The sequence below is a fragment of the Hyperolius riggenbachi genome, chromosome 3, assembly GCF_040937935.1.
Source record: "Hyperolius riggenbachi isolate aHypRig1 chromosome 3, aHypRig1.pri, whole genome shotgun sequence".
In the NCBI taxonomy this organism is placed as follows: domain Eukaryota; kingdom Metazoa; phylum Chordata; class Amphibia; order Anura; family Hyperoliidae; genus Hyperolius; species Hyperolius riggenbachi.
The window spans coordinates 41,138,527-41,153,943 of NC_090648.1; the positions used below are offsets into that span (position 1 = coordinate 41,138,527).

The 15,417-nt window shown below is 39.6% G+C and overlaps 1 protein-coding gene and 20 non-coding genes across 21 annotated transcripts in view; all 21 read left to right on the forward strand.

Moving 5' to 3' along the window:
* GUCY2D (guanylate cyclase 2D, retinal) overlaps positions 1–15,417 on the forward strand; it is a 604,889-nt gene that overhangs the window by 259,316 nt on the left and 330,156 nt on the right. The window lies entirely within an intron of this gene.
* On the forward strand, positions 414–485 carry TRNAW-CCA (transfer RNA tryptophan (anticodon CCA)). The gene has a single exon. It is a non-coding gene; the product is annotated as a tRNA-Trp (tRNA).
* Positions 1,160–1,231, forward strand: TRNAW-CCA (transfer RNA tryptophan (anticodon CCA)). The gene has a single exon. It is a non-coding gene; the product is annotated as a tRNA-Trp (tRNA).
* TRNAW-CCA (transfer RNA tryptophan (anticodon CCA)) lies at positions 1,941–2,012 on the forward strand. The gene has a single exon. It is a non-coding gene; the product is annotated as a tRNA-Trp (tRNA).
* TRNAW-CCA (transfer RNA tryptophan (anticodon CCA)) lies at positions 2,686–2,757 on the forward strand. Its single transcript has one exon. It is a non-coding gene; the product is annotated as a tRNA-Trp (tRNA).
* On the forward strand, positions 3,432–3,503 carry TRNAW-CCA (transfer RNA tryptophan (anticodon CCA)). The gene has a single exon. It is a non-coding gene; the product is annotated as a tRNA-Trp (tRNA).
* TRNAW-CCA (transfer RNA tryptophan (anticodon CCA)) lies at positions 4,178–4,249 on the forward strand. Its single transcript has one exon. It is a non-coding gene; the product is annotated as a tRNA-Trp (tRNA).
* Positions 4,923–4,994, forward strand: TRNAW-CCA (transfer RNA tryptophan (anticodon CCA)). The gene has a single exon. It is a non-coding gene; the product is annotated as a tRNA-Trp (tRNA).
* On the forward strand, positions 5,669–5,740 carry TRNAW-CCA (transfer RNA tryptophan (anticodon CCA)). The gene has a single exon. It is a non-coding gene; the product is annotated as a tRNA-Trp (tRNA).
* TRNAW-CCA (transfer RNA tryptophan (anticodon CCA)) lies at positions 6,456–6,527 on the forward strand. The gene has a single exon. It is a non-coding gene; the product is annotated as a tRNA-Trp (tRNA).
* On the forward strand, positions 7,201–7,272 carry TRNAW-CCA (transfer RNA tryptophan (anticodon CCA)). Its single transcript has one exon. It is a non-coding gene; the product is annotated as a tRNA-Trp (tRNA).
* Positions 7,991–8,062, forward strand: TRNAW-CCA (transfer RNA tryptophan (anticodon CCA)). Its single transcript has one exon. It is a non-coding gene; the product is annotated as a tRNA-Trp (tRNA).
* On the forward strand, positions 8,735–8,806 carry TRNAW-CCA (transfer RNA tryptophan (anticodon CCA)). Its single transcript has one exon. It is a non-coding gene; the product is annotated as a tRNA-Trp (tRNA).
* TRNAW-CCA (transfer RNA tryptophan (anticodon CCA)) lies at positions 9,481–9,552 on the forward strand. Its single transcript has one exon. It is a non-coding gene; the product is annotated as a tRNA-Trp (tRNA).
* On the forward strand, positions 10,227–10,298 carry TRNAW-CCA (transfer RNA tryptophan (anticodon CCA)). The gene has a single exon. It is a non-coding gene; the product is annotated as a tRNA-Trp (tRNA).
* TRNAW-CCA (transfer RNA tryptophan (anticodon CCA)) lies at positions 10,973–11,044 on the forward strand. Its single transcript has one exon. It is a non-coding gene; the product is annotated as a tRNA-Trp (tRNA).
* On the forward strand, positions 11,718–11,789 carry TRNAW-CCA (transfer RNA tryptophan (anticodon CCA)). Its single transcript has one exon. It is a non-coding gene; the product is annotated as a tRNA-Trp (tRNA).
* TRNAW-CCA (transfer RNA tryptophan (anticodon CCA)) lies at positions 12,464–12,535 on the forward strand. Its single transcript has one exon. It is a non-coding gene; the product is annotated as a tRNA-Trp (tRNA).
* TRNAW-CCA (transfer RNA tryptophan (anticodon CCA)) lies at positions 13,251–13,322 on the forward strand. The gene has a single exon. It is a non-coding gene; the product is annotated as a tRNA-Trp (tRNA).
* Positions 13,996–14,067, forward strand: TRNAW-CCA (transfer RNA tryptophan (anticodon CCA)). The gene has a single exon. It is a non-coding gene; the product is annotated as a tRNA-Trp (tRNA).
* On the forward strand, positions 14,786–14,857 carry TRNAW-CCA (transfer RNA tryptophan (anticodon CCA)). Its single transcript has one exon. It is a non-coding gene; the product is annotated as a tRNA-Trp (tRNA).

Consider the following 15,417-nt stretch of genomic DNA (forward strand, 5'->3'; position numbering starts at 1 on the left):
CATTTGAACATGACACTTTTCATGTAGCATGATGTGTTTAAGAAGGTGTTTAGTGTGGCTGCCTTTTAAAATGCTGTTAACCTTTTTCATTTGAAGAGAAAGCAAAGAAAAATAAGCAGTGGGCACAGTAGTGAGTGTCTGAGGATAGAAGCATTGTGTGGCATTTCTGGTATTCTCTTTTTTGCTTCAAATTGTGTAGAGAAGAGAACACTGGTACCCTCTGTGAGTATAGCATTATTAGCAGTAAACCATTGTTGTCATTGTAAACAAAAGAAAGTCTCTTAGGCCGTCGATCAAACAGTTCCAAAAACTGTGAGTATAACATTACTAGCAGTAAACCCATATTGTCATTGTAAAGAAAAGAAATTCTCTTAGGCCGTCGATGTAACTGTTCCAATATGAAAGAATGCAGGGACCTCAAGGCGCAACGGTAGCGCGTCTGACTCCAGATCAGAAGGTTGCGTGTTCAAATCACGTCGGGGTCAGTGAGCTTTTTCACACAAGCCCATGTCTTCACATGGACTCCTTGAAATGCTGTAACCAATTGGTAATATTCTAAAAAGAGGAAAACATTGAAAGTACACTTAGCTCACTATCCTCGTAGGAGCTGAGAAAGTACACTGTCCACGCTCTCACAGCAATAAAAAATATCCCTTAGCTTGCTACGCAATTGGGCAAAGTTCTACAACCCTTCTTTTGGGGCTGCTAGTGCAGTTGTATAGAAGTGACTATAAACGCTATATTTTCATTTGAACATGACACTTTTTATGTAGCATGATGTGTTTAAGAATGTGTTTAGTGTGGCTGCCTTTTAAAATGCTGTTAACCTTTTTCATTTGAAGAGAAAGCAAAGAAAAATAAGCAGTGGGCACAGTAGTGAGTGACTGAGGATAGAAGCATTGTGTGGCATTTCTGGTATTCTCTTTTTTGCTTAAAATTGTGTAGAGAAGAGAACGCTGGTACCCTCTGTGAGTATAGCATTATTAGCAGTAAACCATTGTTGTCATTGTAAACAAAAGAAAGTCTCTTAGGCCGTCGATCAAACAGTTCCAAAAACTGTGAGTATAAAATTACTAGCAGTAAACCCATTTTGTCATTGTAAAGAAAAGAAAGTCTCTTAGGCCGTCGATGTAACTGTTCCAATATTAAAGAATGCAGGGACCTCGTGGCGCAACGGTAGCACGTCTGACTCCAGATCAGAAGGTTGCGTGTTCAAATCACGTCGGGGTCAGTAAGCTTTTTCACACAAGCCCATGTCTTCACATGGACTCCTTGAAATGCTGTAACCGATTGGTAATATTCTAAAAAGAGGAAAACATTGAAAGCACACTTAGCTCACTATCCTCATAGGAGCTGAGAAAGTACACTGTCCACTCTCTCACAGCAATAAAAAATATCCCTTAGCTTGCTACGCAATTGGGCAAAGTTCTACAACCCTTCTTTTGGGGCTGTAGCATGATGTGTTTAAGAAGGTGTTTAGTGTGGCTGCCTTTTAAAATGCTGTTAACCTTTTTCATTTGAAGAGAAAGCAAAGAAAAATAAGCAGTGGGCACAGTAGTGAGTGTCTGAGGATAGAAGCATTGTGTGGCATTTCTGGTATTCTCTTTTTTGCTTAAAATTGTGTAGAGAAGAGAACGCTGGTACCCTCTGTGAGTATTTATTATTATTTATTTATTTATAAAGCGCCAACATATTCCGTGGCGCTGTACAATGTAAGAAAACAAACAAGGGATACATAATGATACAGACAATGATATAGCATTATTAGCAGTATACCATTGTTGTCATTGTAAACAAAAGAAAGTCTCTTAGGTCGTCGATCAAACAGTTCCAAAAACTGTCAGTATAACATTACTAGCAGTAAACCCATATTGTCATTGTAAAGAAAAGAAAATCTCTTAGGCCGTCGATGTAACTTTTCCAATACAAAAGAATGCAGGGACCTCGTGGCGCAACGGTAGCGCGTCTGACTCCAGATCAGAAGGTTGCGTGTTCAAATCACGTCGGGGTCAGTGAGCTTTTTCACACAAGCCCATGTCTTCACATGGACTCCTTGAAATGCTGTAACCGATTGGTAATATTCTGAAAGGGCAAAACATTGAAAGTACACTTAGCTCACTATCCTCATAGGAGCTGAGAAAGTACACTGTCCACTCTCTCACAGCAATAAAAAATATCCCTTAGCTTGCTACGCAATTGGGCAAAGTTCTACAACCCTTCTTTTGGGGCTGCTGGTGCAGTTGTATAGAAGTGACTATAAACGCTATATTTTCATTTGAACATGACACTTTTCATGTAGCATGATGTGTTTAAGAAGGTGTTTAGTGTGGCTGCCTTTTAAAATGCTGTTAACCTTTTTCATTTGAAGAGAAAGCAAAGAAAAATAAGCAGTGGGCACAGTAGTGAGTGACTGAGGATAGAAGCATTGTGTGGCATTTCTGGTATTCTCTTTTTTGCTTAAAATTGTGTAGAGAAGAGAACGCTGGTACCCTCTGTGAGTATAGCATTATTAGCAGTAAACCATTGTTGTCATTGTAAACAAAAGAAAGTCTCTTAGGTCGTCGATCAAACAGTTCCAAAAACTGTCAGTATAACATTACTAGCAGTAAACCCATATTGTCATTGTAAAGAAAAGAAAGTCTCTTAGGCCGTCGATGTAACTGTTCCAATATGAAAGAATGCAGGGACCTCGTGGCGCAACGGTAGCGCGTCTGACTCCAGATCAGAAGGTTGCGTGTTCAAATCACGTCGGGGTCAGTAAGCTTTTTCACACAAGCCCATGTCTTCACATGGACTCCTTGAAATGCTGTAACCGATTGGTAATATTCTAAAAAGAGGAAAACATTGAAAGTACACTTACCTCACTATCCTCATAGGAGCTGAGAAAGTACACTGTCCACTCTCTCACAGCAATAAAAAATATCCCTTAGCTTGCTACGCAATTGGGCAAAGTTCTACAACCCTTCTTTTGGGGCTGCTGGTGCAGTTGTATAGAAGTGACTATAAACGCTATATTTTCATTTGAACATGACACTTTTCATGTAGCATGATGTGTTTAAGAAGGTGTTTAGTGTGGCTGCCTTTTAAAATGCTGTTAACCTTTTTCATTTGAAGAGAAAGCAAAGAAAAATAAGCAGTGGGCACAGTAGTGAGTGACTGAGGATAGAAGCATTGTGTGGCATTTCTGGTATTCTCTTTTTTGCTTAAAATTGTGTAGAGAAGAGAACGCTGGTACCCTCTGTGAGTATAGCATTATTAGCAGTAAACCATTGTTGTCATTGTAAACAAAAGAAAGTCTCTTAGGTCGTCGATCAAACAGTTCCAAAAACTGTCAGTATAACATTACTAGCAGTAAACCCATATTGTCATTGTAAAGAAAAGAAAGTCTCTTAGGCCGTCGATGTAACTGTTCCAATATGAAAGAATGCAGGGACCTCGTGGCGCAACGGTAGCGCGTCTGACTCCAGATCAGAAGGTTGCGTGTTCAAATCACGTCGGGGTCAGTAAGCTTTTTCACACAAGCCCATGTCTTCACATGGACTCCTTGAAATGCTGTAACCGATTGGTAATATTCTAAAAAGAGGAAAACATTGAAAGCACACTTAGCTCACTATCCTCATAGGAGCTGAGAAAGTACACTGTCCACTCTCTCACAGCAATAAAAAATATCCCTTAGCTTGCTACGCAATTGGGCAAAGTTCTACAACCCTTCTTTTGGAGCTGCTGGTGCAGTTGTATAGAAGTGACTATAAACGCTATATTTTCATTTGAACATGACACTTTTCATGTAGCATGATGTGTTTAAGAAGAAGTTTAGTGTGGCTGCCTTTCAAAATGCTGTTAACCTTTTTCATTTGAAGAGAAAGCAAAGAAAAATAAGCAGTGGGCACAGTAGTGAGTGACTGAGGATAGAAGCATTGTGTGGCATTTCTGGTATTCTCTTTTTTGCTTAAAATTGTGTAGAGAAGAGAACGCTGGGACCCTCTGTGAGTATAGCATTATTAGCAGTAAACCATTGTTGTCATTGTAAACAAAAGAAAGTCTCTTAGGGCGTCGATCAAACAGTTCCAAAAACTGCCAGTATAACATTACTAGCAGTAAACCCATATTGTCATTGTAAAGAAAAGAAAATCTCTTAGGCCGTCGATGTAACTTTTCCAATACAAAAGAATGCAGGGACCTCGTGGCGCAACGGTAGCGCGTCTGACTCCAGATCAGAAGGTTGCATGTTCAAAACACGTCGGGGTCAGTGAGCTTTTTCACACAAGCCCATGTCTTCACATGGACTCCTTGAAATGCTGTAACCGATTGGTAAAATTCTGAAAGGGCAAAACATTGAAAGTACACTTAGCTCACTATCCTCATAGGAGCTGAGAAAGTACACTGTCCACTCTCTCACAGCAATAAAAAATATCCCTTAGCTTGCTACGCAATTGGGCAAAGTTCTACAACCCTTCTTTTGGGGCTGCTGGTGCAGTTGTATAGAAGTGACTATAAACGCTATATTTTCATTTGAACATGACACTTTTCATGTAGCATGATGTGTATAAGAAGGTGTTTAGTGTGGCTGCCTTTTAAAATGCTGTTAACCTATTTCATTTGAAGAGAAAGCAAAGAAAAATAAGCAGTGGGCACAGTAGTGAGTGTCTGAGGATAGAAGCATTGTGTGGCATTTCTGGTATTCTCTTTTTTGCTTCAAATTGTGTAGAGAAGAGAACACTGGTACCCTCTGTGAGTATAGCATTATTAGCAGTAAACCATTGTTGTCATTGTAAACAAAAGAAAGTCTCTTAGGCCGTCGATCAAACAGTTCCAAAAACTGTGAGTATAACATTACTAGCAGTAAACCCATATTGTCATTGTAAAGAAAAGAAATTCTCTTAGGCCGTCGATGTAACTGTTCCAATATGAAAGAATGCAGGGACCTCGTGGCGCAACGGTAGCGCGTCTGACTCCAGATCAGAAGGTTGCGTGTTCAAATCCCGTCGAGGTCAGTGAGCTTTTTCACACAAGCCCATGTCTTCACATGGACTCCTTGAAATGCTGTAACCAATTGGTAATATTCTAAAAAGAGGAAAACATTGAAAGTACACTTAGCTCACTATCCTCGTAGGAGCTGAGAAAGTACACTGTCCACGCTCTCACAGCAATAAAAAATATCCCTTAGCTTGCTACGCAATTGGGCAAAGTTCTACAACCCTTCTTTTGGGGCTGCTAGTGCAGTTGTATAGAAGTGACTATAAACGCTATATTTTCATTTGAACATGACACTTTTTATGTAGCATGATGTGTTTAAGAATGTGTTTAGTGTGGCTGCCTTTTAAAATGCTGTTAACCTTTTTCATTTGAAGAGAAAGCAAAGAAAAATAAGCAGTGGGCACAGTAGTGAGTGACTGAGGATAGAAGCATTGTGTGGCATTTCTGGTATTCTCTTTTTTGCTTAAAATTGTGTAGAGAAGAGAACGCTGGTACCCTCTGTGAGTATAGCATTATTAGCAGTAAACCATTGTTGTCATTGTAAACAAAAGAAAGTCTCTTACTTCGTCGATCAAACAGTTCCAAAAACTGTCAGTATAACATTACTAGCAGTAAACCCATTTTGTCATTGTAAAGAAAAGAAAGTCTCTTAGGCCGTCGATGTAACTGTTCCAATATTAAAGAATGCAGGGACCTCGTGGCGCAATGGTAGCACGTCTGACTCCAGATCAGAAGGTTGCGTGTTCAAATCACGTCGGGGTCAGTAAGCTTTTTCACACAAGCCCATGTCTTCACATGGACTCCTTGAAATGCTGTAACCGATTGGTAATATTCTAAAAAGAGGAAAACATTGAAAGCACACTTAGCTCACTATCCTCATAGGAGCTGAGAAAGTACACTGTCCACTCTCTCACAGCAATAAAAAATATCCCTTAGCTTGCTACGCAATTGGGCAAAGTTCTACAACCCTTCTTTTGGGGCTGTAGCATGATGTGTTTAAGAAGGTGTTTAGTGTGGCTGCCTTTTAAAATGCTGTTAACCTTTTTCATTTGAAGAGAAAGCAAAGAAAAATAAGCAGTGGGCACAGTAGTGAGTGTCTGAGGATAGAAGCATTGTGTGGCATTTCTGGTATTCTCTTTTTTGCTTAAAATTGTGTAGAGAAGAGAACGCTGGTACCCTCTGTGAGTATTTATTATTATTATTATTTATTTATTTATAAAGCGCCAACATATTCCGTGGCGCTGTACAATGTAAGAAAACAAACAAGGGATACATAATGATACAGACAATGATATAGCATTATTAGCAGTAAACCATTGTTGTCATTGTAAACAAAAGAAAGTCTCTTAGGTCGTCGATCAAACAGTTCCATAAACTGTCAGTATAACATTACTAGCAGTAAACCCATTTTGTCATTGTAAAGAAAAGAAAGTCTCTTAGGCCGTCGATGTAACTGTTCCAATATGAAAGAATGCAGGGACCTCGTGGCGCAACGCTAGCGCGTCTGACTCCAGATCAGAAGGTTGCGTGTTCAAATCACGTCGGGGTCAGTGAGCTTTTTTACACAAGCCCATGTCTTCACATGGACTCCTTGAAATGCTGTAACCGATTGGTAATATTCTGAAAGGGCAAAACATTGAAAGTACACTTAGCACACTATCCTCATAGGAGCTGAGAAAGTACACTGTCCACTCTCTCACAGCAATAAAAAATATCCCTTAGCTTGCTACGCAATTGGGCAAAGTTCTACAACCCTTCTTTTGGGGCTGCTGGTGCAGTTGTATAGAAGTGACTATAAACGCTATATTTTCATTTGAACATGACACTTTTCTTGTAGCATGATGCGTTTAAGAAGGTGTTTAGTGTGGCTGCCTTTTAAAATGCTGTTAACCTTTTTCATTTGAAGAGAAAGCAAAGAAAAATAAGCAGTGGGCACAGTAGTGAGTGTCTGAGGATAGAAGCATTGTGTGGCATTTCTGGTATTCTCTTTTTTGCTTCAAATTGTGTAGAGAAGAGAACGCTGGTACCCTCTGTGAGTATAGCATTATTAGCAGTAAACCATTGTTGTCATTGTAAACAAAAGAAAGTCTCTTAGGTCGTCGATCAAACAGTTCCAAAAACTGTCAGTATAACATTACTAGCAGTAAACCCATTTTGTCATTGTAAAGAAAAGAAATTCTCTTAGGCCGTCGATGTAACTGTTCCAATATGAAAGAATGCAGGGACCTCGTGGCGCAACGGTAGCGCGTCTGACTCCAGATCAGAAGGTTGCGTGTTCAAATCACGTCGGGGTCAGTGAGCTTTTTCACACAAGCCCATGTCTTCACATGGACTCCTTGAAATGCTGTAACCGATTGGTAATATTCTAAAAAGAGGAAAACATTGAAAGTACACTTAGCTCACTATCCTCATAGGAGCTGAGAAAGTACACTGTCCACTCTCTCACAGCAATAAAAAATATCCCTTAGCTTGCTACGCAATTGGGCAAAGTTCTACAACCCTTCTTTTGGGGCTGTAGCATGATGTGTTTAAGAAGGTGTTTAGTGTGGCTGCCTTTTAAAATGCTGTTAACCTTTTTCATTTGAAGAGAAAGCAAAGAAAAATAAGCAGTGGGCACAGTAGTGAGTGTCTGAGGATAGAAGCATTGTGTGGCATTTCTGGTATTCTCTTTTTTGCTTAAAATTGTGTAGAGAAGAGAACGCTGGTACCCTCTGTGAGTATTTATTATTATTATTATTATTTATTTATTTATAAAGCGCCAACATATTCCGTGGCGCTGTACAATGTAAGAAAACAAACAAGGGATACATAATGATACAGACAATGATATAGCATTATTAGCAGTAAACCATTGTTGTCATTGTAAACAAAAGAAAGTCTCTTAGGTCGTCGATCAAACAGTTCCAAAAACTGTCAGTATAACATTACTAGCAGTAAACCCATATTGTCATTGTAAAGAAAAGAAAATCTCTTAGGCCGTCGATGTAACTTTTCCAATACAAAAGAATGCAGGGACCTCGTGGCGCAACGGTAGCGCGTCTGACTCCAGATCTGAAGGTTGCGTGTTCAAATCATGTCGGGGTCAGTGAGATTTTCACACAAGCCCATGTCTTCACATGGACTCCTTGAAATGCTGTAACCGATTGGTAATATTCTGAAAGGGCAAAACATTGAAAGTACACTTAGCTCACTATCCTCATAGGAGCTGAGAAAGTACCCTGTCCACTCTCTCACAGCAATAAAAAATATCCCTTAGCTTGCTACGCAATTGGGCAAAGTTCTACAACCCTTCTTTTGGGGCTGCTGGTGCAGTTGTATAGAAGTGACTATAAACGCTATATTTTCATTTGAACATGACACTTTTCATGTAGCATGATGTGTTTAAGAAGGTGTTTAGTGTGGCTGCCTTTTAAAATGCTGTTAACCTTTTTCATTTGAAGAGAAAGCAAAGAAAAATAAGCAGTGGGCACAGTAGTGAGTGTCTGAGGATAGAAGCATTGTGTGGCATTTCTGGTATTCTCTTTTTTGCTTCAAATTGTGTAGAGAAGAGAACGCTGGTACCCTCTGTGAGTATAGCATTATTAGCAGTAAACCATTGTTGTCATTGTAAACAAAAGAAAGTCTCTTAGGCCGTCGAAAAAACAGTTCCAAAAACTGTGAGTATAACATTACTAGCAGTAAACCCATATTGTCATTGTAAAGAAAAGAAATTCTCTTAGGCCGTCGATGTAACTGTTCCAATATGAAAGAATGCAGGGACCTCGTGGCGCAACGGTAGCGCGTCTGACTCCAGATCAGAAGGTTGCGTGTTCAAATCACGTCGGGGTCAGTGAGCTTTTTCACACAAGCCCATGTCTTCACATGGACTCCTTGAAATGCTGTAACCGATTGGTAATATTCTAAAAAGAGGAAAACATTGAAAGTACACTTAGCTCACTATCCTCATAGGAGCTGAGAAAGTACACTGTCCACTCTCTCACAGCAATAAAAAATATCCCTTAGCTTGCTACGCAATTGGGCAAAGTTCTACAACCCTTCTTTTGGGGCTGCTAGTGCAGTTGTATAGAAGTGACTATAAACGCTATATTTTCATTTGAACATGACACTTTTTATGTAGCATGATGTGTTTAAGAATGTGTTTAGTGTGGCTGCCTTTTAAAATGCTGTTAACCTTTTTCATTTGAAGAGAAAGCAAAGAAAAATAAGCAGTGGGCACAGTAGTGAGTGTCTGAGGATAGAAGCATTGTGTGGCATTTCTGGTATTCTCTTTTTTGCTTCAAATTGTGTAGAGAAGAGAACGCTGGTACCCTCTGTGAGTATAGCATTATTAGCAGTAAACCATTGTTGTCATTGTACACAAAAGAAAGTCTCTTAGGTCGTCGATCAAACAGTTCCAAAAACTGTCAGTATAACATTACTAGCAGTAAACCCATATTGTCATTGTAAAGAAAAGAAAATCTCTTAGGCCGTCGATGTAACTTTTCCAATACAAAAGAATGCAGGGACCTCGTGGCGCAACGGTAGCGCGTCTGACTCCAGATCTGAAGGTTGCGTGTTCAAATCATGTCGGAGTCAGTGAGCTTTTTCACACAAGCCCATGTCTTCACATGGACTCCTTGAAATGCTGTAACCGATTGGTAATATTCTAAAAAGAGGAAAACATTGAAAGCACACTTAGCTCACTATCCTCATAGGAGCTGAGAAAGTACACTGTCCACTCTCTCACAGCAATAAAAAATATCCCTTAGCTTGCTACGCAATTGGGCAAAGTTCTACAACCCTTCTTTTGGAGCTGCTGGTGCAGTTGTATAGAAGTGACTATAAACGCTATATTTTCATTTGAACATGACACTTTTCATGTAGCATGATGTGTTTAAGAAGAAGTTTAGTGTGGCTGCCTTTCAAAATGCTGTTAACCTTTTTCATTTGAAGAGAAAGCAAAGAAAAATAAGCAGTGGGCACAGTAGTGAGTGACTGAGGATAGAAGCATTGTGTGGCATTTCTGGTATTCTCTTTTTTGCTTAAAATTGTGTAGAGAAGAGAACGCTGGGACCCTCTGTGAGTATAGCATTATTAGCAGTAAACCATTGTTGTCATTGTACACAAAAGAAAGTCTCTTAGGTCGTCGATCAAACAGTTCCAAAAACTGTCAGTATAACATTACTAGCAGTAAACCCATATTGTCATTGTAAAGAAAAGAAAATCTCTTAGGCCGTCGATGTAACTTTTCCAATACAAAAGAATGCAGGGACCTCGTGGCGCAACGGTAGCGCGTCTGACTCCAGATCAGAAGGTTGCGTGTTCAAATCACGTCGGGGTCAGTAAGCTTTTTCACACAAGCCCATGTCTTCACATGGACTCCTTGAAATGCTGTAACCGATTGGTAATATTCTAAAAAGAGGAAAACATTGAAAGCACACTTAGCTCACTATCCTCATAGGAGCTGAGAAAGTACACTGTCCACTCTCTCACAGCAATAAAAAATATCCCTTAGCTTGCTACGCAATTGGGCAAAGTTCTACAACCCTTCTTTTGGAGCTGCTGGTGCAGTTGTATAGAAGTGACTATAAACGCTATATTTTCATTTGAACATGACACTTTTCATGTAGCATGATGTGTTTAAGAAGAAGTTTAGTGTGGCTGCCTTTCAAAATGCTGTTAACCTTTTTCATTTGAAGAGAAAGCAAAGAAAAATAAGCAGTGGGCACAGTAGTGAGTGACTGAGGATAGAAGCATTGTGTGGCATTTCTGGTATTCTCTTTTTTGCTTAAAATTGTGTAGAGAAGAGAACGCTGGGACCCTCTGTGAGTATAGCATTATTAGCAGTAAACCATTGTTGTCATTGTAAACAAAAGAAAGTCTCTTAGGGCGTCGATCAAACAGTTCCAAAAACTGCCAGTATAACATTACTAGCAGTAAACCCATATTGTCATTGTAAAGAAAAGAAAATCTCTTAGGCCGTCGATGTAACTTTTCCAATACAAAAGAATGCAGGGACCTCGTGGCGCAACGGTAGCGCGTCTGACTCCAGATCAGAAGGTTGCATGTTCAAAACACGTCGGGGTCAGTGAGCTTTTTCACACAAGCCCATGTCTTCACATGGACTCCTTGAAATGCTGTAACCGATTGGTAAAATTCTGAAAGGGCAAAACATTGAAAGTACACTTAGCTCACTATCCTCATAGGAGCTGAGAAAGTACACTGTCCACTCTCTCACAGCAATAAAAAATATCCCTTAGCTTGCTACGCAATTGGGCAAAGTTCTACAACCCTTCTTTTGGGGCTGCTGGTGCAGTTGTATAGAAGTGACTATAAACGCTATATTTTCATTTGAACATGACACTTTTCATGTAGCATGATGTGTATAAGAAGGTGTTTAGTGTGGCTGCCTTTTAAAATGCTGTTAACCTTTTTCATTTGAAGAGAAAGCAAAGAAAAATAAGCAGTGGGCACAGTAGTGAGTGTCTGAGGATAGAAGCATTGTGTGGCATTTCTGGTATTCTCTTTTTTGCTTCAAATTGTGTAGAGAAGAGAACACTGGTACCCTCTGTGAGTATAGCATTATTAGCAGTAAACCATTGTTGTCATTGTAAACAAAAGAAAGTCTCTTAGGCCGTCGATCAAACAGTTCCAAAAACTGTGAGTATAACATTACTAGCAGTAAACCCATATTGTCATTGTAAAGAAAAGAAATTCTCTTAGGCCGTCGATGTAACTGTTCCAATATGAAAGAATGCAGGGACCTCGTGGCGCAACGGTAGCGCGTCTGACTCCAGATCAGAAGGTTGCGTGTTCAAATCCCGTCGAGGTCAGTGAGCTTTTTCACACAAGCCCATGTCTTCACATGGACTCCTTGAAATGCTGTAACCAATTGGTAATATTCTAAAAAGAGGAAAACATTGAAAGTACACTTAGCTCACTATCCTCGTAGGAGCTGAGAAAGTACACTGTCCACGCTCTCACAGCAATAAAAAATATCCCTTAGCTTGCTACGCAATTGGGCAAAGTTCTACAACCCTTCTTTTGGGGCTGCTAGTGCAGTTGTATAGAAGTGACTATAAACGCTATATTTTCATTTGAACATGACACTTTTTATGTAGCATGATGTGTTTAAGAATGTGTTTAGTGTGGCTGCCTTTTAAAATGCTGTTAACCTTTTTCATTTGAAGAGAAAGCAAAGAAAAATAAGCAGTGGGCACAGTAGTGAGTGACTGAGGATAGAAGCATTGTGTGGCATTTCTGGTATTCTCTTTTTTGCTTAAAATTGTGTAGAGAAGAGAACGCTGGTACCCTCTGTGAGTATAGCATTATTAGCAGTAAACCATTGTTGTCATTGTAAACAAAAGAAAGTCTCTTACTTCGTCGATCAAACAGTTCCAAAAACTGTCAGTATAACATTACTAGCAGTAAACCCATTTTGTCATTGTAAAGAAAAGAAAGTCTCTTAGGCCGTCGATGTAACTGTTCCAATATTAAAGAATGCAGGGACCTCGTGGCGCAATGGTAGCACGTCTGACTCCAGATCAGAAGGTTGCGTGTTCAAATCACGTCGGGGTCAGTAAGCTTTTTCACACAAGCCCATGTCTTCACATGGACTCCTTGAAATGCTGTAACCGATTGGTAATATTCTAAAAAGAGGAAAACATTGAAAGCACACTTAGCTCACTATCCTCATAGGAGCTGAGAAAGTACACTGTCCACTCTCTCACAGCAATAAAAAATATCCCTTAGCTTGCTACGCAATTGGGCAAAGTTCTACAACCCTTCTTTTGGGGCTGTAGCATGATGTGTTTAAGAAGGTGTTTAGTGTGGCTGCCTTTTAAAATGCTGTTAACCTTTTTCATTTGAAGAGAAAGCAAAGAAAAATAAGCAGTGGGCACAGTAGTGAGTGTCTGAGGATAGAAGCATTGTGTGGCATTTCTGGTATTCTCTTTTTTGCTTAAAATTGTGTAGAGAAGAGAACGCTGGTACCCTCTGTGAGTATTTATTATTATTATTATTTATTTATTTATAAAGCGCCAACATATTCCGTGGCGCTGTACAATGTAAGAAAACAAACAAGGGATACATAATGATACAGACAATGATATAGCATTATTAGCAGTAAACCATTGTTGTCATTGTAAACAAAAGAAAGTCTCTTAGGTCGTCGATCAAACAGTTCCATAAACTGTCAGTATAACATTACTAGCAGTAAACCCATTTTGTCATTGTAAAGAAAAGAAAGTCTCTTAGGCCGTCGATGTAACTGTTCCAATATGAAAGAATGCAGGGACCTCGTGGCGCAACGCTAGCGCGTCTGACTCCAGATCAGAAGGTTGCGTGTTCAAATCACGTCGGGGTCAGTGAGCTTTTTTACACAAGCCCATGTCTTCACATGGACTCCTTGAAATGCTGTAACCGATTGGTAATATTCTGAAAGGGCAAAACATTGAAAGTACACTTAGCACACTATCCTCATAGGAGCTGAGAAAGTACACTGTCCACTCTCTCACAGCAATAAAAAATATCCCTTAGCTTGCTACGCAATTGGGCAAAGTTCTACAACCCTTCTTTTGGGGCTGCTGGTGCAGTTGTATAGAAGTGACTATAAACGCTATATTTTCATTTGAACATGACACTTTTCTTGTAGCATGATGCGTTTAAGAAGGTGTTTAGTGTGGCTGCCTTTTAAAATGCTGTTAACCTTTTTCATTTGAAGAGAAAGCAAAGAAAAATAAGCAGTGGGCACAGTAGTGAGTGTCTGAGGATAGAAGCATTGTGTGGCATTTCTGGTATTCTCTTTTTTGCTTCAAATTGTGTAGAGAAGAGAACGCTGGTACCCTCTGTGAGTATAGCATTATTAGCAGTAAACCATTGTTGTCATTGTAAACAAAAGAAAGTCTCTTAGGTCGTCGATCAAACAGTTCCAAAAACTGTCAGTATAACATTACTAGCAGTAAACCCATTTTGTCATTGTAAAGAAAAGAAATTCTCTTAGGCCGTCGATGTAACTGTTCCAATATGAAAGAATGCAGGGACCTCGTGGCGCAACGGTAGCGCGTCTGACTCCAGATCAGAAGGTTGCGTGTTCAAATCACGTCGGGGTCAGTGAGCTTTTTCACACAAGCCCATGTCTTCACATGGACTCCTTGAAATGCTGTAACCGATTGGTAATATTCTAAAAAGAGGAAAACATTGAAAGTACACTTAGCTCACTATCCTCATAGGAGCTGAGAAAGTACACTGTCCACTCTCTCACAGCAATAAAAAATATCCCTTAGCTTGCTACGCAATTGGGCAAAGTTCTACAACCCTTCTTTTGGGGCTGTAGCATGATGTGTTTAAGAAGGTGTTTAGTGTGGCTGCCTTTTAAAATGCTGTTAACCTTTTTCATTTGAAGAGAAAGCAAAGAAAAATAAGCAGTGGGCACAGTAGTGAGTGTCTGAGGATAGAAGCATTGTGTGGCATTTCTGGTATTCTCTTTTTTGCTTAAAATTGTGTAGAGAAGAGAACGCTGGTACCCTCTGTGAGTATTTATTATTATTATTATTATTTATTTATTTATAAAGCGCCAACATATTCCGTGGCGCTGTACAATGTAAGAAAACAAACAAGGGATACATAATGATACAGACAATGATATAGCATTATTAGCAGTAAACCATTGTTGTCATTGTAAACAAAAGAAAGTCTCTTAGGTCGTCGATCAAACAGTTCCAAAAACTGTCAGTATAACATTACTAGCAGTAAACCCATATTGTCATTGTAAAGAAAAGAAAATCTCTTAGGCCGTCGATGTAACTTTTCCAATACAAAAGAATGCAGGGACCTCGTGGCGCAACGGTAGCGCGTCTGACTCCAGATCTGAAGGTTGCGTGTTCAAATCATGTCGGGGTCAGTGAGATTTTCACACAAGCCCATGTCTTCACATGGACTCCTTGAAATGCTGTAACCGATTGGTAATATTCTGAAAGGGCAAAACATTGAAAGTACACTTAGCTCACTATCCTCATAGGAGCTGAGAAAGTACCCTGTCCACTCTCTCACAGCAATAAAAAATATCCCTTAGCTTGCTACGCAATTGGGCAAAGTTCTACAACCCTTCTTTTGGGGCTGCTGGTGCAGTTGTATAGAAGTGACTATAAACGCTATATTTTCATTTGAACATGACACTTTTCATGTAGCATGATGTGTTTAAGAAGGTGTTTAGTGTGGCTGCCTTTTAAAATGCTGTTAACCTTTTTCATTTGAAGAGAAAGCAAAGAAAAATAAGCAGTGGGCACAGTAGTGAGTGTCTGAGGATAGAAGCATTGTGTGGCATTTCTGGTATTCTCTTTTTTGCTTCAAATTGTGTAGAGAAGAGAACGCTGGTACCCTCTGTGAGTATAGCATTATTAGCAGTAAACCATTGTTGTCATTGTAAACAAAAGAAAGTCTCTTAGGCCGTCGAAAAAACAG